Genomic DNA, 14,569 nt, shown 5'->3' on the forward strand with positions numbered 1-14,569 from the left:
AGATTAGTTGATGAAGCTACATTTTGCGGGGGGGGTTTTTTCCACTAGAAACCGCAACAGGCAGAGACAAAGTTTGTGAATCCCAGTGCATCTCTTGACAGGCAAGCCTCTAAGCTTTCTCTGAAGCCTTCCCCACTTCAGCTCTTGAGGTAACACGATTCCCTTCCCCACCCCAGCCAGGTGTCCCATTCACTACCAACCTGGAACAGAAGGAAGCTGGATGTTATAACTTCCCTTCAGGCTGGGGCTGACCACAGAGTGGTTCTTCCTCTTCTCAGTTCTAAAGCTCAAGCCTGCTCTGCAGCTTCCATTGGAATAGTTTATGTTTCCCTTTCAGGCCTTCCATGGTGAGGCCCTGCTCATTTGGATGCAGTGCAGCCTACCTCCTGCCAACATGATTTTTCTTCCATTCTTGATCAACAAGTCACAAGCCTATTTGGCCTTTTCCCAGCAATGAGAGATGCATGGCTTGAGGTCAAAAGGAAAGAAAGCCAAAACAGACTCTTCCTCTGCCTAGTATTTATCTCCCATTTGCCCTTCACCTCCTCCACCATGCCAAGGTGTTTTCCTACTCCAAGGCTAGAATTCACATCAAAGGGAGGAAAGACTAGAGGAGAGAAAAGAGGAAAGGATGGGAAGGAGGAATGAAAAGACAGAAGGATGAGAGAGGAGGAAGAGAATGGGAGCAAAGAGGGAAGCAATATGTTGAATTGCTTGAATAAATACAGAAAGGAAGAGAAAAGAATTATCTTTCTATTCTGGAAATAGGGTCACATACTCTTATTATTCCCACTGGCTTGAAGCAGAAGCCACAGCCTAAGCCCTTTCCTATTCCCCTCCACAAGCCCTCCAGCTCCCTCTGCTTGGATCCAGCATGCCCAGCGAAGCACCAGTTGTAGGTTTATCCTTAGATTCACAGGTTCCCAAACATGGAGACAATAGTTGACTCACTGCTTGCTTGACTGACAAAGAAAGAGCTGGCTGGGCATGGTGGCTCACACCTGTAATCCCAGCACTTTGGGAGGCCAAGGCGGGCGGATCACGAGGTCAAGAGATTGAGGCCACCATCCTGGCCAACATGGTGAAATCCCGTCTCTACTGAAAATATAAAAAATAGCTGGGCGTGGTGGCACATGCCTGTAGTACCAGCTACTCAGGAGGCTGAGGCAGGAGAATCACTTGAACCCAGGAGGCAGAGGCTGCAGTGAGCCAAGATCACGCCACTGCACTCCAGCCTGGTGACAGAGTGAGACTCCGTCAAAAAAAAAAAAGAAAAGAAAAGAAAAGAAAAGAAAAGAAAAGAAAAGAAAGAGAGAGAGAGAGAGAGAGAGAGAGAGAGAGAGAGAGAGAGAGAGAGAGAGAGAGAGAAAGAAAGAAAGAAAGAAAGAAAGAAAGAAAGAAAGAAAGAAAGAAAGAAAGAAAGAAAGAAAGAAAGAAAGAAAGAAAGAAAGAGGGAAAGAGAAAGAGCTATTAGCTATTGTCTGCTCCCTATGATCTGGGCTCTATTCCAAGTGAGCCCCAAGTGTTCTTGCCTCTAGTTTTCCTCATCTTATGTAAATCTTACTCTTAGCTTCATTTTCTGATGAAGAAACTGAGGTTAAATAAGTTGCCTCAGGTCATAAATCAAGAAAGATGCCATGATTCAGTCCAGAATGGTCTGCAGCTGGACTCATGCTCCTCATCACCCTGTCCCCTGCTTCCCCATCCACCCAACACTGCTTCCTATGAAGGAAAAGAGAGGCAGGTCAAATGCTTATCCCAGACTCCTAATTCACCTAAGCTACTACATCCTCCAATGAGAAAAAGTATGACTTTCTCAAAATCATTGGGGATTTGGAAGATGCAGCTCCCTCATGGAGGTACTTTGGAGCAAAGTAGAGCAGGTGCTTGGATAAATCATAGTACTGGAAAAAAAATGTATCCAAGCTGTTTATTTCAGAAATGAAAACCCTAAGGCCCTCAAACCTGAAAGAACTCATAAACTTTGCTGAGTGTAGCTAAAACCAGAGCTGTTGAATTAAAGAACCTTAGAAGACATCGATATTTCATCAAGTCTAAGCTATTTGTTTGTATCTGCCTCTATTTTAAAGATGTGTGCACTAAGAAACGCCAGTAACTGGTCTATCTTTGAATTATAGTATCTACTTTTCTGCAAAATGTGGAAGGAGTTAATGGCAGATGTCCTGGTCAATTTTACAGAGGTATTAGAGTCTGCCACAGAATAGATGGTGATCAGAATAATGATCAGGTCAAGTGAGGAGGGCTGCATTTATGGTGGCTGGATACAGTAATCAATCAATAAAGACACGTTAAATGCATGAATAACTTGAAGCTTTAAAAGTAGAAGGAGAAACAAGTGAAGATTTTTTATGACGTTTCAAATATGCCATTTTAAAGTCTTCCCTGATGATAAGAGAATTCCATAAGACAAGTTCTGAAAGCTTCCGTGTTAAGGAACTCTTTTGGTAAATAAACTGAAAAGAACATTTTTGATGTTGGGACAAAAGTATGAGTGGGCTCCAGGATTTTTATTTGATTTGCAGTTTCATCAGCCTTCACTAGTATGGCAAATCGAAATGGGAGACAGACTTTAATTATCCTAGTGACCTTTAGACAAGGCCCCAGAGTCTGGTGCCATAGGTTGCCATCTGAACACAGCCTCATCAGAGATGCCCTCAGGGTTTATGAATTGTTCTGCTTGTTTTACATTTGTCCCAAATCACCTGCTACTGTTAGCTATCATTTTATTTATGTCTCCACAAATGAATACTTTTTAGAAATGCTACCTCACAGTATAATATAATGGTCAGATAGAATCCTGGGCTATAGGGAAAAACAGCTCTTATTAAAATTGTGTCTCCATCACTTAATAACTATAAGTAATATCACATTATTTAATCTCTCTGACCTCTGTTCAGAGCTCATCTATAAAATAGATGGGGGTAATAATGTTCACTAACTTAACAGGTTCTTAGAGCAGAGAATGAAATATGCAAGTATTCTGCAGAGATCTCATGTCTAACCTTCAAGAAGTTGCCCATACAATCCAGACCTGACCCAAGCAACTCCTCTCCTGACCACTAGTAGACAATAATATAATGACTTCATCTCCCTTCCCCTCATTTTACTTTTACAAAATAAACTTCTCTGGCTGACCATTAAGTAATTTAATCCCCAGGCACTATCAAGTTGAAGTCTGAATTAAGACTGTTACCCAGCTTTAAAGGACAATTTCAGGCTAGAGTGAAGACAAATTACTTGAGAAAAGAGGTTTGATTCAATTTATGCATATATTCACTGTCCCTGTGGTCAATGAACAGGGTCTCATTTAAAATTCAATTTGGAGAATTATGGTACTTCTGAATGAGAGGAGAAACATAAATGAAATGGGCCACAAAGTGGCATTAATCTATTTCATAAGGGTTAGACACAGCTTGACAAATAAGAGAAGGGTCTCTCTGAGAGGTCTCTGCAGGAATAATCCTGGAGGAAGAGTCAAAATGGTAGAAGAAGAAAGGCACTGTTTCTCTACATATTCTGATTGGTACTAGGGAGCCGTCTCTGGCAGCTTCCAGAAAGGAGAGGAAGAAGGTATGACTGAAGGGAGGCAGAAGTCAGAGAAGCTCTGTGTCCCCTTTTTCTTAGCTAGACAGGCACCAAAATGATGCAGTTATTCTCAGAGATGCTGCATTAGACCACTCACCAAAAGTTGCCTTGCGTCACAGAGAATTCTCCTTTCTCTGTATTCATAAGAATTTAATATCTAACTTCAGCCCCTTGTATTTGAAGCTGCTCCTAAAACTCAGCTTTGGCATTTGATCTCTCTCAGGAGGGTCAATTAAAGAAAGACTACTAATGTTATTTTTTCCCTTTCATGGTACAAAAGGTAACTCACCTGGCACCATGGAGTAATAATTAAAGAACCACATCCCTTCTTGCAGAAGCTATGAAGGAAGAAAATACGTTCAGAAAATAGAATTCAGACAGGAAAAGGGAAGCAACTTTTAAGCATCCACTCTGCACCTGGTTTTCTATATATCATTTCACATAGCACTCATCACAGCCCCTTGACCTGAAATTATTATATTCATTTTAAAGATGGGAGAACTGAGTTTCAAACAGGTTAAATAGCTTGGCCAAGGTCACATAGCTGCTAAGTGGTAAAGTCAGGTTAGGAATTCTAACCTGGCAAACAGTCCTAATTCAAACTCCAATGCCATAGGTAGTACCTGGGGATAAAATACTTTAATACCCAACTAACACCCTAGAGGAAGAGCTTGTTTTGCCAAAATGCAACTTGGAAAAGAAGGTAAAATTATTAGATCATTATTCACATATGATCCTTGTTCTTGACAAATCATTCTCTTTACTAAACAGAAGCAACTGTCAGATTGACCAAGAATTTCTTCTTCTTCACAAGGTTTTTAGGTTGGTGCTAAATGATTATGGCTGGTGGAAAAGTTATCCTTTCTTCATATACACAGATACACACAGAAGATATACACATACACATCAGAGAGTTTAGGAAGGGTAATCAAAAGAAATTTTATATACTCATCTTCATCACCATCATCTTCATTATCATCACAGAATAAAGCTTAACTAAACAGGTAAGGACTTTCCTTAACTACCAATTTTAACAAGCTCTTCCTTTGCCCTCAGTGGTTTTATAGTATTTGAAACAGAACTCTTAGTCCATTCTGAAAACCAGAAAAAAAAAAAATCCACTCTTCCAAATGCTTGTCTTTCAAGTAGAACCAGACAACAAACTATAAGTTCACTAATGCATATCTTTAGAGAAGACTGTTGAGACCTTTAATAAATGTATTTCTTTATTATCCTCCTCTATTCTTTTCTCCCTTCCTTCTTTCCCCATTCCTTTCCTCCTTCCTTGCTTCTTTCCCTTCCTCCTTTCTCCAGCAAATGTTTACTGAGTGCCTATGATACGATTAGCACTGAACAAAGCCCCAGGGATAAAACTCTCATCCAGGCCTAATGTAACCATTGAATGGAGCTGTGTGACTAGTGGAGGAGACAGAAATTAATCAAGTGACCACACAAACCATTGTGCAATGGCAATTCCTGCAGATGTACTAAAGAAGAGGTGCACAGGGCTCCTTGAGAGACTGGCTGGTCAGGGAGGGCAAGGAAAGCTTCCTTGAAGAAGGGATGCTTGATTTAAGATAAAAAGCCAACTTTTCACAGAGGATAGGGAACAATGTTCAGGCAGATGGGGCAGCATGTGCAACGGTCCTGTGGCAAGGGGAATGTGGCATACCGGAAGGAATGCACAGATGCCAGTGTAGATGAAGGACAAATGCTGAGGGTAAGTCTGTTGCAAGATGAGGTTGCAGAGATGAGTAAGAGCATAAAGGGACATGTATGTCATTTTAAGGAGTTTTTCATGAAACCCTCATAAGGGTTTTAGGTAAGAGATGACTTGATCAGGTTTGTGTTTTTAAACCTTTATTATTGCCTAAATGTGAAGAATTGATGATGCAGGGCATGTGTTTGGTAGGGAACACAAATAAGTTCACCAGCCCACCTTGAAGTTTTGTTCTCACTACATTTCCATCACCTCATCTACCTGCATGCATCCCGTGGTCACCCCATCCACCTGCATGCATCCCGTGGTCACCCCATCCACCTGCATGCACATCGTGGTCACCCCATCCACCTGCATGCATCCCGTGGTCACCCCATCCACCTGCATGCACCCCGTGGTCACCCCATCCACCTGCATGCACCCCGTGGTCACCCCATCCACCTGCATGCACCCCGTGGTCACCCCATCCACCTGCATGCACCCCGTGGTCACCCCATCCACCTGCATGCACCCCGTGGTCAACCCATCCACCTGCATGCACCCCGTGGTCACCCCATCCACCTGCATGCATCCCGTGGTCACCCCATCCACCTGCATGCATCCCGTGGTCACCCCATCCACCGGCATGCACCCCGTGGTCACCCCATCCACCTGCATGCACCCCGTGGTCACCCCATCCACCTGCATGCACCCCGTGGTCACCCCATCCACCTGCATGCACCCCGTGGTCACCCCATCCACCTGCATGCACCCCGTGGTCACCCCATCCACCTGCATGCACCCCGTGGTCACCCCATCCACCTGCATGCACCCCGTGGTCACCCCATCCACCTGCATGCACCCCGTGGTCACCCCATCTACCTGCATGCACCCCGTGGTCACCCCATCTACCTGCATGCATCCCGTGGTCACCCCATCTACCGGCATGCATCCCGTGGTCACCCCATCTACCTGCATGCATCCCGTGGTCACCCCATCTACCTGCATGCATCCCGTGGTCACCCCATCTACTGGCATGCATCCTGTGGTCACCCCATCTACCTGCATGCATCCCGTGGTCACCCCATCTACCTGCATGCATCCCGTGGTCACCCCTGGTCACCCCATCTACCTGCATGCACCCCGTGGTCACCCCACCTACCTGCATGCACCCCGTGGTCACCCCATCTACCTGCATGCATCCCGTGGTCACCCCATCTACCGGCATGCATCCCGTGGTCACCCCATCTACCTGCATGCATCCCGTGGTCACCCCATCTACCTGCATGCATCCCGTGGTCACCCCATCTACCTGCATGCACCCCGTGGTCACCCCATCTACCTGCATGCATCCCGTGGTCACCCCATCTACCTGCATGCATCCCGTGGTCACCCCATCTACCTGCATGCATCCCGTGGTCACCCATCTACCTGCATGCATCCGGTGGTCACCCCATCCACTTGCATGCATCCTGTGGCTACAATTTTTTTTTCAACTCTTGGTCCCCACACTGGACATTGCCCCACTTTCTTTTTTTTTTTTTTTTTTTTTTTATTATACTTTAAGTTCTAGGGTACATGTGCATAACGTGCAGGTTTGTTACATATGTATACTTATGCCATGTTGGTGTGCTGCACCCATCAACTCGTCAGCACCCATCAATTCATCATTTATATCATGTATAACTCCCCAATGCAATCCCTCCCTCCTCCCCCCTCCTCCCTCCCCATCATAGGCCCCAGTGCGTGATGTTCCCCTTCCCGAGTCCAAGTGATCTCATTGTTCAGTTCCCACCTATGAGTGAGAACATGCGGTGTTTGGTTTTCTGTTCTTGTGATAGTTTGCTAAGAATGATGGTTTCCAGCTGCATCCATGTCCCTACAAAGGACGCAAACTCATCCTTTTTTATGGCTGCATAGTATTCCAAATGTAAGGCAGCATGTAGCATGTTTTCTACTGATGCTTAGTGATTACAGAAAAGAGTTTCAGCAGAGTGCAGAAGGGGTAATGTGTATATATATATATATATATATATATTTATACTGAACTTTGGATTTTACTCTCTATAAGCTCTCTGCATAATTTCTTCCAGGATTATCTAACCAAATTTCTTTTGCCTTCAACTCCAACTTACTGCCATCTTGCTACACCTTTTTCCTACTGTAAGCTTGTTCCTCCATCTTCTCTAAATCTCAGGATCCCCCAGATCCCTGTCTACCTCTTACCAAGCTCAAAGTTGCTGCTTCCATCTAAGTCTCTGCCATATATATCAAGGCAGTGGAGAACAGCACAAGACATAGAAGACTTTGTCTTTCATATCAAACAAGCCCAGAGAAGGGTTTGTCATAAGCAAAGGAGAAAATATCTTTCTAAAAAGAATTCTTTTTCCACGTAGCCCAGCAGTTTAAAGTACAGTTGGCTTTTAAAGTAGCAATTATTTCCTTTTCTTTACATATGTCAGAGTCCTTTGCTTCTGTTTTACTTACCTGAATCTATCCAATTATGCCCTATCAACACCAGAATGCAAGATGTATGAGGGCTGTTTTATAAAAAATGACTGTGGCAAACCAAAGCCAGAAATAAAGAAATTAAATGGTCAGTACCAAATTAGGAGAGAGGAGAGAGGAGAGAGCAAATACGTCCTTAGAAACAAGTAGATAAAATAGATCTGTGCATGAATTTGGGAATGGAAAAAAACAAACTAGCTGTAGGAAACAACAGCTCCCAAAAGACACTGAGAAGTGATAGCAAAAATAACAATAGAGACAGAAAGGAAGACGTAAAATAGAGAATGAGAAAATATGAAGGCTCTCAAGATGAACAGAACAATTTGCCAACATGCATGTCATTTCTCTCATAAATTAACTTCCTTGATGGGCTTAATTGTTTGAACAAATGAGATGGAGCTATTTTCAGAATGATTATTTATTCTAATCACCAATTCCCTTACAGTAAAAGGAACAGCAGAGAAGCCAGGCTTTTTCAGGCTTCATCATTTTAGTTAAATATTTACACATTCCCACTGACACTAAAAGTAGTTGCTGGTTCTTGGACCTCTGAAAGATATGGGCTTAGGGTAATAGAGAGTTTAGGTATCTGCAGGTGGGTGTCTCAGAGAAGGAAGGCATCTCTCTGTGCATTGCCTGCTGGCAAAGAGCTGGGTCCTTCTCCTCAAACCTGTTTTACCCATCACCAAGTCCAGAGTCCAATCAAACCTGCTCTCAGGACCGCCTGACCAGTTTATCTTTGAATTGTATTGAAATTTTACTTTACTTCTTTTCTAAAATTCTTAATTAGTACTCCATACTGTAATAAAATGAGAAGGATAAAGAAAAAATTATTTTATATTTATTTATTTGTGCTTTCATTAAGTCCATAGGAGCATAAATCAATTAATCTCTGTAGGATTAAGAACTAGGCTTTAGCAAGAGAAGGTTTAGTTTCAACTCCTGACTCTATCACTGCAAAGCTGAATGACCTTAGTTAGGCTACTTACTCTCTCCAAACCTCAGCTTTTTTTCCTTTAAAATGGGGACAGTACTAGTTTCTGTCTCATAAGGCTGTCATGATAATTAAATAAGGTAAAACTTTAAAACGCTTCAAATTGTGACTGTCACATGATAAACCTCAAAAGTATCAGTTATTGTTACAGTATTACTTCTTATTATGAGTAATAGATGAAGTGATGTACTTTAAGCATAGTAATTCTTCCAGATATGTATGTCTTCTTGTGGGTTCCTTCAAAAGTAGACCGAAACAAGGATTTGAGTGCAAGAAATTTGTGTGGGAAGTGCAGAGATAACCTTCAAGGACACCAGAAAGTGATATGAGGAGGGAAGGCAGTAAATACAAGCTGAGTTAAATCAGCAACCATGCTGGGTGGCTAAAGCTATTCTGTAGGGAATTTCTAGGAAATTATGGTATATCACTTAAAGATGAAGGGAGTTAACATATTTATATGCTCACTGGCTTCAGTAATTGGTTGAGGGCATCAATTACCCAGCATTTCTAGCCTACTGTTCATGGCAGTCATTTTCTGGAAAAAGCCCTTAGGCAAAGAGATACATGTACTAGAAGTTGGATAATGTCCAAAGCACAAAACAGACATCTGAAATTAATAACTCATGGCATCAAATACAGCAGCTTTCAGGATACAGCTCTGGACTAAGGCAGGTTACTTTCTTAAGTAACCCGAAAATTTAAGTGGTCTTGGAAATAATCATACCACCAGGTGGTTTCCAGCCAAGCTGGCATTTTGCAGATTTGACCCAAAAGAGAATTATATCAATTTTTTCAAAAGCATTAAGAGAAGCAATATGGAATATAAGCATCATTATAATAAAGAAATTAAAAATGGGGGGTACAGAATTTATGTATTTAAATCTTGACAGTCACATAACTAATTTATGATTTTTCTTTTTTAAGATGGAGTTTTGCTGTTGTTGCTCAGGCTGGAATGCAATGGCGCAGTCTTGGCTCACTGTAACCTGCAACTTCTGGGTACAAGTGATTCTCCTGCCTCAGACTCCTGAGTAGCTGGGATCACAGGTGTCTGCCACTACACCTGGTTTTTCTTTCCCCTTTTTCAGTAGAGATGGGGTTTCACTATGTTGGTCAGGCTGGTCTTGAACTCCTGACCTCAGGTGACCCACTTACCTCAGTCTCCCAAAGTGCTGGGATTACAGGCATGAGCCACCGCGCCTGGCCTAATTTATCCCTTTTTCACCAAGTTATACAATCTCTGAGCCTCTCTTCTTACTTTATTAAATTGGAAATAATATTTACCATTCATGGTTTTTAAAGTCATTTGAACATATCAAAATGCTTTACAGTAAGGAAGTCTTACAATTGTCAGGTCTAGATAACTGAAGCTGACCCCTTTAAAAAAACTAACAACTTTTGTGGGCCATTTTTTGGTGGAAATATTTCTATCATGATGAAAACACAAATATCTGATAAACTGTATTTGATAAATATTATTGAATTATTTCTCAGAGCTGTAACACTGCAACAGCAATGCTCTCCAGGCTAATGTGATATGTCACACTATTTGCTTTTATTCTTTCTTTTCCCTCATGGCCCCTTCTTATTGCCATTAGTTTCTATGGCAACTAAATAACTAAGCTCATTAAAATTGTAACCCAAGTTAACACCTAATACTAACCAAATAAGTGCCAGCTAGCTTGAGGATGTGCACCAACTTAAATAAGCTTGTGACTGTTATTTTTCTTGCTGCTCAGAGAAATTTTTCACTTAATTTCAGATTTTTTGCTGTATTTAAATAGTTGAGATTGTCAACAATCTGCTCATTTTATAAAAAGTAGTGTTCTACTATCCACTGACTGTGGCATTAGGGAAGATGGGGCAGAAAGGGAGTGCTTAGAGAGTCCTCTAGAGGTACCTTATTCATTCATTCATTTACTCAGTATTTCATTCATTCATTTATCCTTTCAAAAAATAATGCCCACCCCCAATGTAAACTGTAAATATAATAAATACAATAAGGAATAAAACATTTACCTCCTTATAAAGAAAAAGTCTAGAAATACAAATAAACTTGTATAACTGATTAGAATTTTATCATACTCTACATGAATTATTGTGTTTTATCAAAATTCGTGTTATAAGACAGTTACAGGTAAAGCCCTTTGGAGTTTAGTGTTCAAAGAGAGGAGAAAAAATTCTTTTAGTTTGGGAGATCAAGAATGATTCAAGAAAAGAGTTGAAATAGTAACCGAGTCTTTGAGCTTGGGTAGAATTTGGATTCAGAGAAGGTAGAGAGAAAGGTCATCAGAGGCTTAAAATGAACAAAGACATAGAAGCCTCTCCTAAGCGAATATAGAACATAGAATAAAAAGTGATCTGTTTGAGATAGATGCAAAGGAAGTTATGGGAAATAATGTTTATAGAGTAAGAGTGGCCTGAAAGTAGAAGGCATTGAAAGTCTAATAGGTTTGGACAATGGGAGACATTGAATGATTGTGAACAGGTATTGGACAAGGTCATGGCTATGTTTGGAGTGTTCTTGTATTAGGTTGAACAGGAACAGGCTGGAGTAGCAGAGACCAGTAAATAAGTGTTAGGAACAAGAGAAAAAAGAAATGAAAAAAAGAGTTATGGCTCACTGAGGAGAAGAAATCTAAATGGTGTCTCCTAAGGAAAAGACAGAGGAAGAAAGAGGAACAGTCTTGGGACCTTGACAAAAGCAGAGGGCCAATCTGTATCACTCAGCTCCAAAAATCATTTCTTTCTCTTAGAAATGAGGTGATCCATCATGAACTCATTCTGCTTTCCACTTGCCTGTCATCAAAACATTTATCTCAAAGTAATTGCTCCTTAGTCATCTCTCTCCCTAAAGAACAAGTGCATGAATCATAATTTCTATTTTACAGCAAGAAATAAGGAGGCATGAGAAGTTCTGAAATTCACTTATCATTCAAAGTTCAGGTAGGGGCTAAGATAATAACCCAGGATGTCAATGAAGAAAAACAGGTCTAAGCAGAAGAGTAGCTTACTCAAGTTCTAATAATGTATATGATAAATAATAGGCACCCAATAAATATATTATAAATTAGTGACTGAATTAATGAGAGAGTGAATAAATCAAAGAAGGCCATGAATCCTCGAAGCATTTGACAAGTTATTGAAACAAGTTCTAGATGTGACAGCAAGGTTGCCTCAATCTTTTATGTTCCTATTTTTCAGTAATTTTATATGCATAACAATCTTCAACCTGTTCAAGTTGAGTCAAACTTTATTCAATCAAGTCAAAATTATCCATGTGTTATGATGAGATTTAACATACATTTGAACAACAGCAATGAGCCAGCCAGTGTACCAGACTCCATGGATATAAAGACATATAGAGGGATCTTGACCTCAAGAAGCTTACAATCTGGAAAGAAACGTTATTAAATAATAATTATAAACTGTGACAGGAGTTAAAGTAGACTTTTTAAAGTTTGCAACATGAGCTCTGTAAAGAATAAAATCTGAATTCTATTTTGCTCATTCTTTAATTTCTAACTTTTTAAAAATCAGAGGAATGGCAATAATAATCTTTGACTATTTCACAGGGTTATTGTAAGGGATTTTCTGAGTTAAAAACTTTGCATACCTTACCTTAATGTGAGAGGCTATTACAATTACTTAGATATGGCATTATTGCCTCAACATTTCAAATAAGCTAGTAGCAAAGTTTTTCAGATCTAGAAACTGATGAAAGCAGCATCCATTGACCAAAATCTCAAAAAGTTCTCTCCAATTATAGAGTTTGAATGACTAGCTAAGGAGGAAATTCTGTCACCAGAATTTAAACTTTTAGGTAGAACTTTTCAGGCAGACAATTTTTCACCCCAAAACTTTTCAGGCAGACAATTTTCTCTGAGAAATGACAGATAACCAGTCCCTTTAAATATGTCAGGCCACATAAGAAATTAAAAAATTCAATCACTTAAAACCAAATTATTTAAAATGATATATAATATTGCAGTAAGCAGTAGCTCCTTTTTGCTTTGACTCAGATGACAACACTTGAATTCTGATTACATTCAAGGCAAAGAGATGTATTTTTCATACCAACCTTGAATTGCATTCCTGCTGTGGCCTGACATGGAAAAATTGTTAGGGTTTATATACAAAAGCTCATCATGAAGAAATGAAATGCTTTTTAAGTAAGTTTGCTTCTGGACAGAAAATGAAATTCATATCTTACCTCTGATGAAGGCTGAGCACAGCTTGAGTCTGGGACACCTGCAAGAGACAACAGCGGGAGGTGGATTTGGTTCATGGAATGTTTTCGGCAATGGTTCACTTTGTATGCAAGTCTCAAACTGGATTCTTCACGAGGTAAGCTAGTAAACTGGATTGCATATTGCATGGATTTATAATTCATGGTATTAAAACAGAACAGTGAAGTAAAAATTAAACAGAAAAAGCAACTTCTTATTTTCTTATTGCAGAGCTACACCCACCATAAGCACCTTAAATATTGCATCTGTGCCCAATTATTATCCTGGAATTAATGAATATGTGAAGTTTGGAACCAGAAGAAATCTTGAAAATCATCCTCTTCATGATGCCAGTCCTGATACCTTGTCATTTTTAATTTTTAGATGAAGAAATTGACAATAAGAAAAGTGAAGTTTCTGTCCTAAGAAATGGAAAAGAAAATACAGTGCATTGAGCTTCTGTCATGTGCCAGACACATTATCTATGGGTGCTGTGTGTCACAGATTAACCTCATAAGGCCAGTTCCCCAAGGTGAAGTGGCTATTTCAATTTTTGCTCATCTTTTACATCATTTTGTAGCATAGGGCCTCACACTTAGCAGTTGCTCAATAAATATGTATGGCATGAATTAATAACTGTTTTATTAAAGACAAAGACACAGAATAAGCCAGTGGCAGAATATGACTTAAGATTCAATTCTCCTGACACCTAAAGCCCTGTCCTTTTTACTGTGTCACAAACTCATCCACAAGTTTTCTGAGTATATGCTACCAAAGACAAGTCTTTGAGAGCAATGAGTCCCTGTTATATCTACTCCTGGGTGAATCCACACAAAATAGGTCCCTGTCTTATTTCAAGTTAAAACTTATTTTCCAGCATTTTGGGTAATATCTGGTAATTGTTTGCTGCTCTGTCTTTTAAAATAAATTTCATTAATAGCCATTATTAAAATGTCAAAAAAGCAATAGATGTTGCTGTGGATGTGGGGGAAAGGGAATGCTTATACACTGCTGAAGGAAATGTGAATTAGTACAACCTCTATGGAAAACAGTATGGAGATTCCTTAAAGAGCTAAATTAGATCTACCATTCTATCCAGCAATTCCACTACTATCTTCCCGAAGGAAAAGAAGACATTATATTCAAAAGACACTTGCATGTACATATTTATAACAGCACAATTCACAATTGCAAAGGTGTGAAACCAGGCTGGGCGTGGTGGCTCACATCTGTAATCCCAGCACTTTGGGAGGCCGAGGCGGGTGGATCACCTGAGGTCAGGAGTTCGAGACCAGCCTGACGAACATGGAGAAAACCCATCTGTATTAAAAATACAAAACTTATCCAGGCGTGGTGGTGCATGCCTGTAATTCCAGCTACTCGGGAGGCTGAGGCAGGAGAATCACTTGAACCCAGGAGGCAGAGGTTGCAGTGAGCCGAGATCGCGTCATTTTACTCCAACCTGGGCAACAAGAGCGAAGCTTCATTAAAAAAAAAAAAGATGTGAAACCAAACTAAGCACCATTGACTAAT

The sequence above is a fragment of the Rhinopithecus roxellana genome, chromosome 15, assembly GCF_007565055.1.
Source record: "Rhinopithecus roxellana isolate Shanxi Qingling chromosome 15, ASM756505v1, whole genome shotgun sequence".
In the NCBI taxonomy this organism is placed as follows: domain Eukaryota; kingdom Metazoa; phylum Chordata; class Mammalia; order Primates; family Cercopithecidae; genus Rhinopithecus; species Rhinopithecus roxellana.